This window comes from Hylobates moloch, unplaced genomic scaffold, assembly GCF_009828535.3.
Source record: "Hylobates moloch isolate HMO894 unplaced genomic scaffold, HMol_V3 SCAFFOLD_2, whole genome shotgun sequence".
Lineage (NCBI taxonomy): Eukaryota > Metazoa > Chordata > Mammalia > Primates > Hylobatidae > Hylobates > Hylobates moloch.
Window position 1 is genome coordinate 137,987,512 of NW_026652277.1, and position 15,975 is coordinate 138,003,486.

The following is a 15,975-nucleotide window of genomic DNA, read 5'->3' on the forward strand; positions in this document are numbered from 1 at the left end:
CCTGAATGGTATTGCCTAGGTTTTCTTGTAGGATTTTAATGGTTTTAGGTCTGACATGTAAGTCTTTAATCCATCTTGAATTAATTTTTGTATAAGGTGTAAGGAAGGGATCCAGTTTCAGCTTTCTACATATGGCTAGCCAGTTTTCCCAGCACCATTTATTAAATAGGGAATCCTTTCCCCATTTCTTGTTTTTGTCAGGTTTGTCAAAGATCAGATAGTTGTAGCTATGCGGCATCATTTCTGAGGGCTCTGTTCTGTTCCATTGATCTATATCTCTGTTGTGGTACCAGTACCATGCTGTTTTGGTTACTGTAGCCTTGTAGTATAGTTTGAAGTCAGGTAGCGTGATGCCTCCAGCTTTGTTCTTTTGGCTTAGGATTGACTTGGCAATGCGGGCTCTTTTTTGGTTCCATATGAACTTTAAAGTAGTTTTTTCCAATTCTGTGAAGAAAGTCATTGGTAGCTTGATGGGGATGGCATTGAATCTATAAATTACTTTGGGCAGTATGGCCATTTTCACGATATTGATTCTTCCAACCCATGAGCATGGAATGTTGTCGCTGGGAATGTAAATTAGTACAGCCACTATGGAAAACAGCATGGAGGGTTCTCAAAAAACTAAAAATAGAATGGCAATATGATCCAGAAATTCCACTGCTGAGCATGTATCCAAAATGAAGAAAATCAGTATATTGAAGAAATATTTGCACTCCCATGTTTATTACAACACTATTCACAATAGCCAACATATGGAATTAATCTAAGTGTGCATCAACAGATGAGTGGATTTTTAAAATGTGGTATGTACACATTATTCAGCAATAAAAAAATGAAACCCTGTCATTTGCAAGAACATGAATAGAACTGGAGGATATGATGTTAAGTAAAATAAGCCAGGCAAAGAAAGACAAATATCACATGTTCTTAAACATATGTGGGAGCTAAAAAACATGATCTCACAGAGGTAGAAAGTAGTATGATGGTTACCAGAGGTTTGGAAGGGGGTGGGGGGAAGGATAAAAAAAGAGAAGTTGTTTAATGGCCAAAACAATACAGTTGTATAGAAGGAATTATGTTTTAGCATTTGATAACAAAATGCGGTGATTATACTCAACAATAATTTATTATATATTTCAAAATAGCTAGCAAATAATGTTCCCAAGACAAATAAATGATAATTGAGGTGATGGATAAGCCAATTACCCTGAGTTGACCATTACACATTGTATGCATGTATCAATATAGCAAATTTAATCTGTAAATATGTAAAACAATTAGGTATCAATTGATAAAGTTTTATGGTGGATAAAACTTTTTTGATGTACTGTATTGTTTATTAAATGTTAGCTATTAAATATAATCTGTTTATACTAAAATATTAGTAACACATTAATAACATATTGAAATTATTTCACTCTCCTTAAGGGCATGAAACAGACTGAGAAAACTGATCAGTTCTTACAGATATTCTGCTTTCCAGTGTCCTCTACAGATATATTCCAAGAGTATAATGAGAAGTGAAGGTCCCCCCAGAAGGCAGAAGCAAAACTATGGAGAACAATCGACTAGACAATTACTCCCAAATCATGGAGAGTCATTTCTCTCCTGGCTCCAATACTTAAGTGATCAAAAACCAGATAGTTTTTTTTTATATATATACAATGAATGGGTTGGAGCTTTTTAATACAAGATTCTCAATCTGATGTGACATTAAATGCATAGTTTGTTAAATCAGACTGGTTAGTGAGGGAGGTGCAGGACCCAATTCTTTTCATTATAGCAATGAAGTTGGGAACTCATCATGTTTAATATTAGGTATAAAATTTTCTCAAATATTCCACTACAAAAAAATAGAAAATGCTTTTGGAGGTAGTGTGAGTGTTACAACTGAGGGTATTTTTTGAATCAATAAATGATAATGTTGAAAAATTGTGAGGGCTAAACTCATGCCTTTTATTTGGTCTTTGAAATAATCATTGCAAAAATCCCTGCTCATATATTACAGTGACAACATTCTGAATTAACCAAGGATAGTTATTGTTGTTGTTGTTTTGTGTGTGTGTGTGTGTGTGTGTGTGTGTGTGTGTGTGTGTGTGTGAGATTGTCTATTTCCTGGTTTGGGTTTCCCTGAATAGAACCAAATAACAGATAAATATTGTTCTCACATTATGTTCAAAGAAAAATAAACAAAAATAAAGATATTTAAAGGAGTAAGGCAATGGGCTGCTTGTTGTCTTAAACACAGAAGATGGAACAGGATTTAGGAAGGTTATAATGATTATCATTTTTATACATGTGTGAAGTTTGAGCATCCAAATAATGGCATAAAAGAGGTGATTGAATATAGATATGAGGTTTCAGTTGAGATCCTTAACCTCAGAAATAGTTTTGGAATAAATCATTACAGAAATAATAATTCAGGACATAGAAATAAATAAGGTCCCTCAAGGAACGTGGATTTAAAAAAGAAGAGAAGAGGCTGGGTGCAGTGGCTCACACCTGTAATCCCAGCACTTTGGGATGCCGAGGTGGGCAGATCACTTGAGATCATGAGTTCAAGACCACCCTGGCCAACATGGTAAAGCCCCGTCTCTACTAAAAATATGAAAATAAGCCGGGCATGGTGGCATGCACCTGTAATCCCAGCTTCTCAGGAGGCTGAGGCAGGAGAATCGCTTGAACACAGAGAGCAGAGGTTGCAATGAGCCCAGATTGCACCACTGCACTCCAGCCTGGGCAACAGTGTGACTACATCTCAATAAAAAAAAAAACAAGAACAAACAAACCAAAAGCCCAACCAAAAAAAGCCCAAGACCAGACAGATTCACAGCCGAATTCTACCAGAGCTGGTAACATTCCCTCTGAAACTATTACAAGCAATAGAAAAAGAGGGTCTCCTCCCTAACTCATTATATGAGGCCAGCATCATCCTGATTCCCAAACCTGGCATAGACACAACAACAAAAAAAGAAAATTTCTGGCCAGTATCCCTGATGAACATCAATGTGAAAATCCTCAATAAAATATTGGCAAACCAAATCCAGCAGCACATAAAAAGCTTATCCACCATGATCAAGTCGGCTTCATCACTGGGATGCAAGGCTGGTTCAACATACGCAAGTTAATCAACGTAATCCATGACATAAACAGAACCAGTGACAAAAGCCACATGATTATCTAAATAGATGCAGAAAAGCCCTTCGATAAAATTCAACACCCCTTTACGCTAAAAACCCTCAATAAACTAGGTATTAGTTTATCTCAAAATAATAAGAGCTATTTATGACAAACTCACAGCCAATATCATACTGAATTGGCAAAAGCTGGAAGCATTCCCTTTGAAAACTGGCACAAGACAAGGATGCCCTCTCTCACCACTCCTATTCAATATAGTATTGGAAGTTCTGGCCAGAGCAATCAGGCAAGAGAAATAAATAAAGGATATTCAAATAGGAAGAGAGGAAGTCAAATCATCTCTGTTTGCAGGCGACGGATTGTATATTTAGAAAACCTCATCATCTCAGCCCAAAAACTCCTTAAGCTGATAAGCAACTACAGTAAAGTCTCAGGAGACAAAATTAGTGTGCAAAAATCACAAGCATTCCTATATACTAATAATAGACAAACAGAGAGCCAAATCGTGAGTGAACTTCCATTCACAATTGCTACAAAGAGAATAAAATACCTAGGAATACAACTTACAAGGTACGTGAAAGACCTCTTCAAGGAGAACTACAAACCATTCTCAAGGAAATAGGACACAAACAAATGGAAAAACATTTCATGCTGGTGAAGAGAAAGAATCAATGTCTTGAAAATGGACATTCTGCCCAAAGTAATTTACAGATTCAATGCTATTCCCATCAAGCTACCATTGACTTTCTTCAATGAACTAGAAAAAACTACTTTAAATTTCATATAGAACCAAAAAAGAGCCTGTATAGCCAAGACAATCCTAAGAAAAAGAACAAAGCTGGAGGGATCATGCTACCTGACTCCAAACTATACTACAAGTGTACAGTAACCAAAACAGCATGGTACTGGTACCAAAACAGATATATAGACCAATAGAACAGAACAAAGACCTCAGAAATAACACAACACATCTACAACCATCTGATCTATGACAAACCTGACAAAAACAAGCAATGGGAAAGGATTCCATATTTAATAAATGGTGCCGGGAAAACTAGCTAGCCATATGCAGAAAACAGCAACTGGACCTCTTTTTTACACCTTATACAAAAATTAACTCGAGATGGATTAAAGACCTAAACATAAAACCTAAAACCATAAAACCCTAGAGGAAACTTAGGCAAAACCATTCATGACATAGGCATGGGCAAAGACTTCATGACTAAATCACCAAAGGCAATTGCAACAAAAGCCAAAATTGACAAGTGGGATATAATTAAACCAAAGAGCTTCTGCTCAGCAAAAGAAACTATCATCAGAGTGAACAGGCATCCTACAGAATGGGAGAAAATTTTTTCAATCTTATCTATCCAACAAAGGTCTAATATCCAGAATCTACAAGGAACTTAAATTTATAAGAAAAAAAACAACCCCATCAAAAAGTGGGTGAAAGATATGAACAGACACCTCTCAAAAGAAGACATTTATGTGGCCAACAAATGAAGAAAAGTTCAGGATTACTGGTTATTAGAGAAATGCAAATCAAAACCACAATGAGATACCATCTCACACCAGTTAGAATGGCAATCATTGAAAAGTCAGGAAACAACCAATGCTGGTGAGGATGCAGAGAAATAGGAATACTTTACACTGTTGGTGGGATTGTATATCAGTTTAACCATTGTGGAAGACAGTGTGGTGATTCCTCAAGTATCTAGAACCAGAAATACCATTTGACCCAGCAATCTCATTGGGTATATACTCTAAGGATTATAAATCTATGCTATACTACTATAAAGACACATGCTCATGTATGTTTATTATGGCACTATTCACAATAGCAAAGACTTGGAACCAACCCAAATGCTCATCAATGAAATACTGGATAAAGAAAATATGGGACATATACACCATGGAATACTATGCAGCCATAAAAAAGGATGAGTTCATTCATGTCCTTTGCAGGGACATGGATGAAGCGGGAAAGCATCATCCTCAGCAAACTAACACAGGAACAGAAAACCAAACACTGCATGTTCTCACTCATAAGTGGGAGTTGAACAATGAGAACATCATGGACACAGGGAGGGGAATATCACACACAGGTGCCTGTCAGGGAGTGGAAGGCAGAGGGAGGGAGAGCATTAGGACAAATACCTCATGCATGTGGGGCTTAAAACCTAGATGATGGGCTGATAGGTGCAACAAACCACCATGACACACACATACCTATGTAACCAACACATGTGCACATTAAGCACATGTATGCCAGAACTTAAAATAGTTAAAAAAAAAAGTGAGAGAGAATTCAAAAAAAGGAGAATCAGAAATGTCATTATTTGAGTGATAGCCTGATATTAGAGAAGCCAGCAAAATACTTTGAGAACTGGACGTCAGAGTGTGCTGTCATAGAAACTAAGGAGATAGAATTTAAAGAAAAAAGGAGAATTGAAGAATTAACAATTTGAAATATCACAGATCGTTAAAGGAAAATGAAACTATGAGAGATCCATTATATTTAATATCAAAGAGGTCCTGGGTGAAACTGATGAAGGCAATTTTCTTGAAGTGGTGGAGACTGATGCCAGACTATGAAAGGTGGAGAAATTATCAGTAGTTCAAGAATGGAGAAAGTGATTGTAGATTTTTTTTAAAAATATTGCTTTAAAAATAATATTGTCAGGTATTGGTAGTTGACCAGATAAAAGTGATTGTAGGCTTTTAATAATAATATTTCCAGAGAGAGGAAAAGTTAAAAAAAAGAAATAGAAAACATAGATTCAAATAATGCCATCCTTTAACCTTTACTCTTTCAGACAGGGCAAACTTGAATATATTTAAATATTGATGGAAAGGGCATATGGAGAAGAAGAAAATTATGAGACTTGATATGTATTAAAGTATACTTATTCTTTTTTTTTTTTTTTTTTGAGACGGAGTCTCGCTCTGTCGCCCAGGCTGGAGTGTAGTGGCGCAGTCTCGGCTCACTGCAAGCTCCGCCTCCCGGGTTCACGCCATTCTCCTGCCTCAGCCTCTCCGAGTAGCTGGGACTACAGGCGCCCGCCACCACGCCGGGCTGATTTTTTTGCATTTTTTAGTAGAGACGGGGTTTCACCGTGGTCTCAATCTCCTGACCTCGTGATCCGCCCGCCTCGGCCTCCCAAAGTGCTGGGATTACAAGCGTGAGCCACCGCACCCGGCTACTTATTCCTTTAATAAGTATCCATATGGGATACTTTATTCAAAAATGGCATTCATTTGGGTGGACAGAATTAGCACACAGTGCAAGCAGAACATTAAACTATAATTATCAGAATAGGCATAAATGCAGGTTTTCTGGCAGGATATTGAGAGAGTTCTCTTCTCTAAATATTTTATCTGTATATAGTACAGGTGAGGTATTTATGAAGAACAACAGCAGTTGGATTAATGTTTGGGGAAAGCGAATCTCACAACAGACAATTTGGAGTAGGAATGAAAGACATGGAAATCAAGGAAGGATTTTCTGGCATCATGGAGGGCTCACTTTAGTATAATGGGCGAGAATATTAGTGACAATAATGTGATGGCATGACTATCTCCAATAGTGTTCAGCAGCTTGGATAGGTCCTGGGAAAATTTGGATAGATCTCAGGTTGTGGCTTTGTCAGACAAGTGAGACAGGAAGTTCATGGGGGACCAATTAGGTGATTTTGGCCAGAGGGTGGTAAATGGTGGCCCATTCACATAAGGGAATAAATTGAAGACAAAGACTTTTATTCTGTAGAAAGCAAGCAGAGAAATAAAAGGAATAGAGATCCCGCTACTTAGAAGAAGACAAAGATGAAGATGAAGAACAAAGAGGAGGAGATGGAGGAGGGAAACAAGAAGAAGTGAAAAACAAAAGTCAGTTGTAGTGAAAGCAATTGGACAAGAAATATGAAGGGAGAACTGATGTGGAGAGAGTGCACAATGTCTGAATTTAACATTTCTCGGGTGGCTCAGAGATTTAGCCATTGGTGAGGGTAACAAAAGTGCTGTGTGGAAGACCAGTTTCCTGCAAATGAGACAGTAATGTACTGCGACTCTAAAGTACCATGTTCCCTGGACTACTTATGTGTCTCAGGGAAGATAAAGGCAAGCCAGAAAACTGGTGAAACCAAAAGTTAGAAGTGCGGTGTCTAATGTCTGGAACTGGGAGCCAGACGACAACTGCTTAGGATGGGATTAGAATGTTCTTTGAAAGCATCAGAAGACCCCTGGCCTAGACTAAGCAAAAGGAGAATTATAAGGACATAGAAATGTCTTCTCTAATGAGAAATCAAAGCTATAGTGAGAGACTCAAAAAGGACCAGGAACTAGAAATGATCATGTCATTTGGAATTGCCTCTATACCTTTCATACCCTCCTCTTTGTGTGTCTTCTTTAATTCTCTCCATGAAGGCTGTGTTTCTCTAATGTTTTTATCTAGAAAGAGTTGACAACTTAATATCACCTATAATCAATAAATTAGTCCTAAGCAAAGGGGAGCACTGTGTGACACAGAAATCTCTCTTTAAAAGAAGTCTGAAATTTTTTGAATTCAAAGCCAAGTTTGAAATAAAATTGTTTTTAATTTCCAGTGGAAAGAGTAAGAAGGGTTGAAACAAAGGGATTAGTATGCTACTAAAGCTGTGGGGGCCCTGGGAGCATTTGTGATATCGTGTGAGGTGACAATGAAATGAAAGCACTACAAACATACTGAATGTGGAAGAAATACACCTTTATAGAAGGGTATATGTGCAAATTCCACCAGATGGCAAAGAGCTATTTCAAGGAAACTTGTCTGTAGTTGGCCTCAGATTCAAGCAGGAAATAGGTCACTTCTCTAAGAATTCTTAGCAAAAGCTCCACTGGCCTCACAGACATGTATACACTTCCTGTATTATACAGCAAATTCAAACTAATAGTTAAAATAGTTATGGATTGTTATCTTACTAGGCAGCTGCATGAAGTAAAAACCCATTCTCCCTAGAGAAACAGATTTTAGTACTCTTAGAATTCCTACAGACAAAGTGCAACTTAACATGGAGTCAGGATAAAACGTACAAGAAAAAGTAATGCCCCATGAGGAAGAGTCACCAGTAACTCCCTCAAATAGCAGATTCAGATTTACAATGACTTCATATATTAAAATTTTCAGACATATAATGCAGTGATTTTTTTTAAGTAGAAGAAACTGGAAACAGAAACAGAAAATGACTGGCTTTCCAAGGTGGCTAACATGATTGAAAAAAGAACAATTTCTAGAAACAGTAAATGCAATCACCAAAGTTAAAAACCCACACAATAGGTTAACACAGAATACACTTTGTTATGGGGGAAAACTTGTGAACTGGAAAATAAATCTGAAGAAATTACTGCTAAGCCAATTCAGAGAGACAATGAAATTAAAAAATATATGAAAGACATGTTAATACATATGAGAGGCAAAATGAAAACATCTAATTTGTCCTGCAAAAATATTTTAAAAGGAGAGCAAAGATGGAGGACTCACCCAACCTGATTTCAAAACTTATTATAAAAACACAGTAAATAAGACAGTTTGATAATCACAAAAAGACTGATATTGAAATCAATGGAAAATAATAAAAGTAAGAAAAAAGGTGAACACACATATAGATCATTTATTTTCAAACATGTTGTAAACATTGTTCTGTGAAGAATGGTCTGTACAACAAATTAAACCAGACAATTGTATCAAAAAAAGAACTTCATACATCATGTAATATAAAAAAAAGAAATAAAAATATAAACGAATAAAAATAGAGTTAAACTTAAAACTCTAAATCTTCTTGCAGAATAAATTGTTGTTACCTTGGGTTAAGCCAAAAACAAATCACTAAAGAAAAAAATTATAAATCGTACTTCGTCAAAATTAACAACTTCAGTTTTTCAATCTAAGTGTTTCACCTAACAGATTGAAAAGACAAGATATACATCAGGAGAGAATATTTGCAAATCATGTATCTGATAAAAGACTGGTATATGAAATATATAAAGAGCTCTCTAAAGTGAATAGTAAGAAAACACACAACATAATAAAAAGAATGGGAGAAAAGATCTGAAGAGATACTCCAACAAATAAGATATATAGATTATAAATAAACACATGAAAAGGCACAAATTAAGACCACAAAAAGATGCCACTATATGCTTCAGAAAATGGCAAAAAAATAATGCAAATCGATAATACTAATTGTTGGAAAGGATCTGGAGCAACAGGAATTTTCACACATTGCTAATTAGATTGCAAAACTGTGCAACTACGTTATAAGCAGTTTGGCCTTTTCTTTGAAAGTTAAGCATACATTTACTACATGACTAAAAAATACAGCTTCTATGTATTTACCCAAGTGAAAACAAAACATATTAGCACAAATCCTGTTATGAACATTTTAATCAAAAAGTATACATAATGTCCTTCAATTGGTGAATGGATAAACAAATTGTGATATATTTACATAATGGGATATTGTTCAGTAATAAAAAATAGTACTAAATACTGTTACATGACAACATGGATGACCCTTCAGTGCATTATGCTAAGTCAAAGTATTAATCGCCAGACTCAAAAGGCTGCATACTATAGATTACACGACATTCATTAAAGGCAAAAATGAAGATCAATGACTGCCAGCGGTTAGAGGTTTGGGAAAGTTAAACTATGAATAGGCACAGAATTGAGGAGGGTTAATAGAGCTATTTTATACTTTGATTAAGGTGATAGTTACACAAGTGTGGGCATTTGTTAAATTCACAGAACTCTTCACTAAAATGGCTGAATTTTACTATATTTAAATGATATCTTAATGAAAAACAATTGATAATTTTTATAGTATTTAGGTTTAAGTACACTACAATGTCATGGTTTTTCAACCATTTGACCTATAAAAATGGCAATTTTATATGGTTAAACCTAAAGCACTTTAAAAATTTTAATGCAGTTAGATCATACTTTGAGAAGAAATTGTAGTCCATAATGGGCTCTTTAATAAAATAAAGACTAAAACTTCAATAATTAAACTTCTTATTTGATAAATTAGGTTAAAATATGAATAAATCATTGAGTGCCAATATGGATAAATTTGATATCTCAAAATAACTACTCAACTAAAAACACATTTAAAATATGAAAAAAATCACCTGTATTCTATGGAGACTTTCTGGGAGAAAATATATGTGTCAAGTGAAATTCATAATATTTGATTTTCTTAAATATATAAATAAGTTTTGCAAATCATGAGAGAAATTTAAACAAGTAGAAAATGGTATACAATTGCGAACTGACAATTTATAGAGGTAGAAGCATAAATGGGCAATAAAGCATGAAATACTTTTCTTGATATGAAATAAGTAAGTGCAACTGAAAACTACACAAATTTTCCTTCTGGATATGACAGAATGTCTTGTAGAAGATCAACACTTCCGTTACAAACAGAATTTTAAAAATCCTTTGAAGTCACAGAAGAGCTGCCGAGGCAGCCCGGGCTTGATGAGAAAGGATCCTTGAGAAAATGCAAGTGTGTGTGTACGTGTGTGTGTGCGCGCGCTTGTGAATGTGGGTGTGGTGTATGAAGCATGACATATTGCCATCACTTTTGCCCTTGGATCATTTGATGATTTTAATTATGGTAGGGCATCAAACTGAGAAGTCAGACAAAAGACAGTGGAGTTTTTTGCAATCTATGTGAATAGAGACATAAAAATTAGAGTTTGGGTCTGTGAAAGCAGCTAAGAGATTTGGGCCCAAGATCCCAGGGAGAAGGGAAGTGTGAAGATATTGAAAGTCTCAAATGATTCAGAGTTTCTTTTTTTTTTTTTTTTTTCAGTTATGCAGCGTAAGCTTAGGTGCTAACATGAATCACCAACTATTTAATTAAAAAAACCTTATAAGGACAGAATAATTTTCAAAATAAAATACTGAAAATTATAAAATAACAACCTAGAAAACTAGCTGTAAGCATAAGTTATCTCTGTAGGTCACATTATACTGCGGTTAAAAGAGCTGATAATATATTTAATGTGTCCTTAAGATAAAAAGTTATTTAAACAATTTTATTAACTAAGCTATAAACAAGGAACTATTAAAAATTTATATTTTGCTAAAACTAAATATTTTAGTAAGTGCAAGTCATTGCTAACTTCTTTAATTAAAAAAAGGTTTTTCATGGATTTCAACTTACCCTAAAATAGAAGAAACACTAACAAAGGCAATTTGGCAGGGATTTCTTTTTACTGAGACAGAGATAAAAACTAACATGAATAAATGGTCTATGATGTTCCAGACACTGCTTGACAAATATTAAGGCTATCATTACTACAATATTTGGATGAGGGATTTGGCATTACCGTCACAATTATCAACAAATCCGTTTTCTTTTCATTTGAGCACAAAATTAAACCATGTGTCCTAGTCCTTTTGCATCTAGCTGGTGCCAAATGAATAGGTGTCCCCCCAAAAATTTAAGGTGAGTGATCTAGGTCAATTGCATTTCAGAGCAATGGAGAGCAGATATGCCTGCCTTCTTTACCCTCTCTCTTTTTGCCCTTCTTCATTCTTGATAATGCTAGGAAAACCTTAAAGCCACATATAAATGTCCAGTGGAAGCCGGCCCTCTGAATGAGTACGAAGACATAATGTTCCCACCTGCTCCATAGCTCCATAGCTACTTTTCTTTCTTCTTTCTTCTCTCTCTCTCTCACACACACACACACACACACACACACACACACACACACACACACACACAAAGAATCAACCTTCAATGGATGCTTATGGAAATAAGAGATAAATTTTATTTCTAAATAAAAGTAACTGAATCTCTGGGCTTTATCTAGCAGCTAGGATTGTTTACTCTAACTAATAGAAGGAAAATAAAGTTCTGAGAAGCTAGGTTACAGAAACTTGAGTTATCTTAATCATTGGGTTATTGGATTATATTCTTTGTGGTCAGTTAAGTAATTATTATCTATGGAACTGATGACTTCTTATTGAGAAATGCTTGTAGCGAAGAATCCTTAATAATATTTCTTGTCATATAAAAAGCTCATTAATCAATGCTTCATTTTCATGTGTAAATTCCACTAACAACGAGGAAGGGGGCAATTATTAAAGTGTTAGAAATTATTAAAGGTCTATTCATAAAGTATTTTCAAAATGTCACTTAGATAAATCCTGCACATAATGAATAAAGCACAAATATCTTTCTTCATCAAAATGTGATTGACCTTTACAATGGCAACAGAAATTCTGAGACAAGTATTGTAAGGCTAATTTTAAGTAGCTATAAGATTATGCAACATTTGCATAAAATGATATTTTTGTATTAGATTCACATGTATGACCTCATTAGTTTTGCATTTCAGGTCATTGATGCATTATTTTATATATTTTAAAAAATATTCCTTGTTTAATGAACTGTAAAGTGATGAATCTTTGCTAAACTAAACCTGGAAGATAAGAAAATTAATTTCATTTTCTTCTTCTATATTATGCATTTAAGGCTGTCCAATGTCACCCAAAACTCTACTGTAAAAATGAAAACTCAGGAGGTCACATATACATTCAATAAAAACCTGGGATTTTAAAATTTAAATCTGTTGACATATGCTTTTGCAGAATTTTTAATAATTATAAAAGAGGCTTTTTTTGAAATTGTGAAAAATTTATAATATTTTTATTTTGCTTTATATTTGTTTATAATGTTGATTGGAAAACAGTTTTTCTATAGATGATTTTCTGCAGGTTACTCTCTAACCAAGTTGCTGGGAAAATTCAGAGAGCTTGCATTTAATTCCCAAGGCAAGCTTTACGCTATGATTTCTAGTTTTAACAAGTTTAGACTGGAAAGAACAGACATAGCCCTTAAGGAAATCTAAACCTGTTTCTCGTTTAAATGTCCAGAAATGAACATAATTATTTAGAGAGAGGGAAAGTGATATACATTTTTTCCCAGCAGAATATTAAATCATTGTTTGGATAATTGTAGTCTTGGAGAGTAAGATACTTGAAGCTGAAGCCCAAAGTCCTATGAATAAGAGATGTCAGTTGGAGACTACTTCCAAGCTTGTTCCCTCATAATGACAAGTTGGCTTCATGAAACTCCAAGAATTATCCCCTTGGGGTAAGGGGTTGGGTAACCAGAAATTGAAAAATAAGTACAATAGTTCCTTCTCTCCATTTTTTAAATTATTAAATATTTACAAGAATGCTTATAACAGATATATCTCACAGTACTAAATGGTAAAAATCTTGTCACCTGTCCAATCTTAACTTAATCACCAGTTATTAGAGTGGGATTAATATTACATGACTGGCTTAGATTAATAAATGTTTATCCCTGAGGTTTGGAAGTTGCCAATCTCTCTTGAAGTTTACAGATTCCTAAAGCCAAATGCAAGTGTGATCCATTAAGGAATACAAGGAATGATTATAATGCAGCAAGCAGCATTGCCCACCACAGTATGTAATCAATATTGTCTGAATAGATAATCTGGCATTTTTGAAGGATGCCACGATTTTGTATATTATCGTTTCTTGGTTAGTTTAGGTTTTCTTTACTTTTTTAAAGAGCAATTAAGTATTCAAAAGAGGCTTTTGAATTGGATTATAGCTGATATTATCTGAATGAAGCATTTGATTTCTCATTGAATTGATTTAGGAGTAGCCTAATTCAGACTAATTAATTAGATGCAGCTTCTTCCCCCTGCATTTTACTCATCAACAAATAGAATAATTCTTTAAAATTGTTACTAGTAATGTTAGAAATGTATATAATGAATATCATAAATATGTCTTCAGTTGACTTAATGGTAGTTTTGCATCCAGAAAAATGGTAATCTCGTTAGAGAGTGCCCTAGGCTTGGTTCAGTTACTGAACACTGGCAATCAATAGAGTTGTTATAACAGAGATTGCTAGTTGCAGTTTCAATACTCATTCTTTTTTTCTTAGAAGCAAAAATGAAAGAAAAAAACAGGAGGCCGGGCGCGGTGGCTCATGCCTGTAATCCCAGCACTGTGGGAGGCCGAGGCGGGCGGATCACAAGGTCAGGAGATTTGAGACCATCTTGGCTAACACGGTGAAACCCCGTCTCTACTAAAAATAGAAAAAATTAGCCGGGCGAGGTGGTGGGCGCTTGTAGTCCCAGATACGTGGGAGGCTGAGGCAGGAGAATGGCGTGAACCCTGGGGGGGCGGAGCCTGCAGTGAGCCGAGATCGCACCACTGCACTCCAGCCTGAATGAAAGAGCAAGACTCCTTCTCAAAAAAAAAAAAAAAAAAAAAAGAAAAAAGAAACAGGAACAAAAGAAAGGAAGAATGAAGAGAACAATACAAGAGCTCAGTTAAAGTCTACATATCCCTGCCTATATTGCAGCTAACTATTCACAAGTGCCCATGTAAAAAGGTTCTGGCTCATGGTACAAGCAAAAATGATTTGGGGGAATAACAGAGAACCCCTCAAATAGGGACAAAAAGGCTTTGGAATGGCTTTTTTTAAAAAAGCTTTTATGTTATCGCTCTTATCAAACACACATCAGAAAGCATATCAACAGTGCATCTTGTGGTAAGTCAGTTTACAACAAAGCTGAACAAGGCAGTTCTGTTTACAGAAAAAGTCTTCAGCAAAAAAGTATGCAATATAGTCAACTGAAACACATTGTTCATACTTTTTAATGAGAACTTTGAGGGCCAAAGTGGAGAAGGGTTCCATGTGAACAGCACTTGAACGTGGGACAGTCAGTCCTGAGAGAAGGGTGAGCGCCATTCTGATGTAATGGCTTTTTAAACAAGTCTTTATTCTGCTTTTTGGTAGTCAATGTATATGTGGTGGTTGGAACTGCCTCTGCTGTCTGAGAACTTAGGAGTTTGTGAAGATAAATGACAAAGACGTGGAGCATAAAGATAAATGGGACACATCTGCAATGACACAGATGAACCTGCAGGGCATTATATTAAATGAAATAAGCCAGGCACAGAAAGACAAACACCACACAGTCTCATTCACATCTGGAATCTAAGCAAAATGTTAATTTCACAGAACTAAAGAGCAAAATGGTGATTACCAGGGGCTGGGGCAGCTAGGGCTGTAGGGGAGTGGGGAGATGTTAAAGAGTACAAAATTTCAGTTAAATATAAGGAATACATTCAAGAGATCTATTGTACCACATGGTGGCTATAGTTAATAACAATATATTGTATCCTTGAAAGATGCTAAAGGAGTGAAGGAGCATTCTCACCACAAAATTGATAACCAAGGAAGGTAATGCACATATTCATTGGCTAAATTTAGTCATCCCATAATGTAAATATACTTCCAAACATCACATTGCACATGATAAACACATAGAATTGTACCTCGCAATTAAAAGTTTTAAAACAATATAAGAGATAAATGGAACCCAATAACAGTGGACCCTACATGAGCCCCAGCCTGCCCATATGAAGGCATTTTTTTTATCTAGACACATAAGCAAACAGATATCTTTTTAGTTATTTCTTGTCTCTCGTCATAATAGATAAATGCACTTCTTAGCTATGTTTCCTGAATCCATAGGAACGTACCATGGAACAGATAATTATTGTATTAATAATAATAGCAATAATGACAAAAATAAACATTGCTGTGAATCACTTTACCAAGAAATACAATTAATAATCCTTCATTTTACAAGTTCATGGGAGGGAAATAAAACCCTATAGGCCACTTATAACTGGCATTTGAAAAGACTTTAGAACTTGGATATTTATAATATTTTCAATTATTTGTTTTGAACTACTCCAAGTTCTAAAGTCTTTTTGAATGCCAGTTATATGTG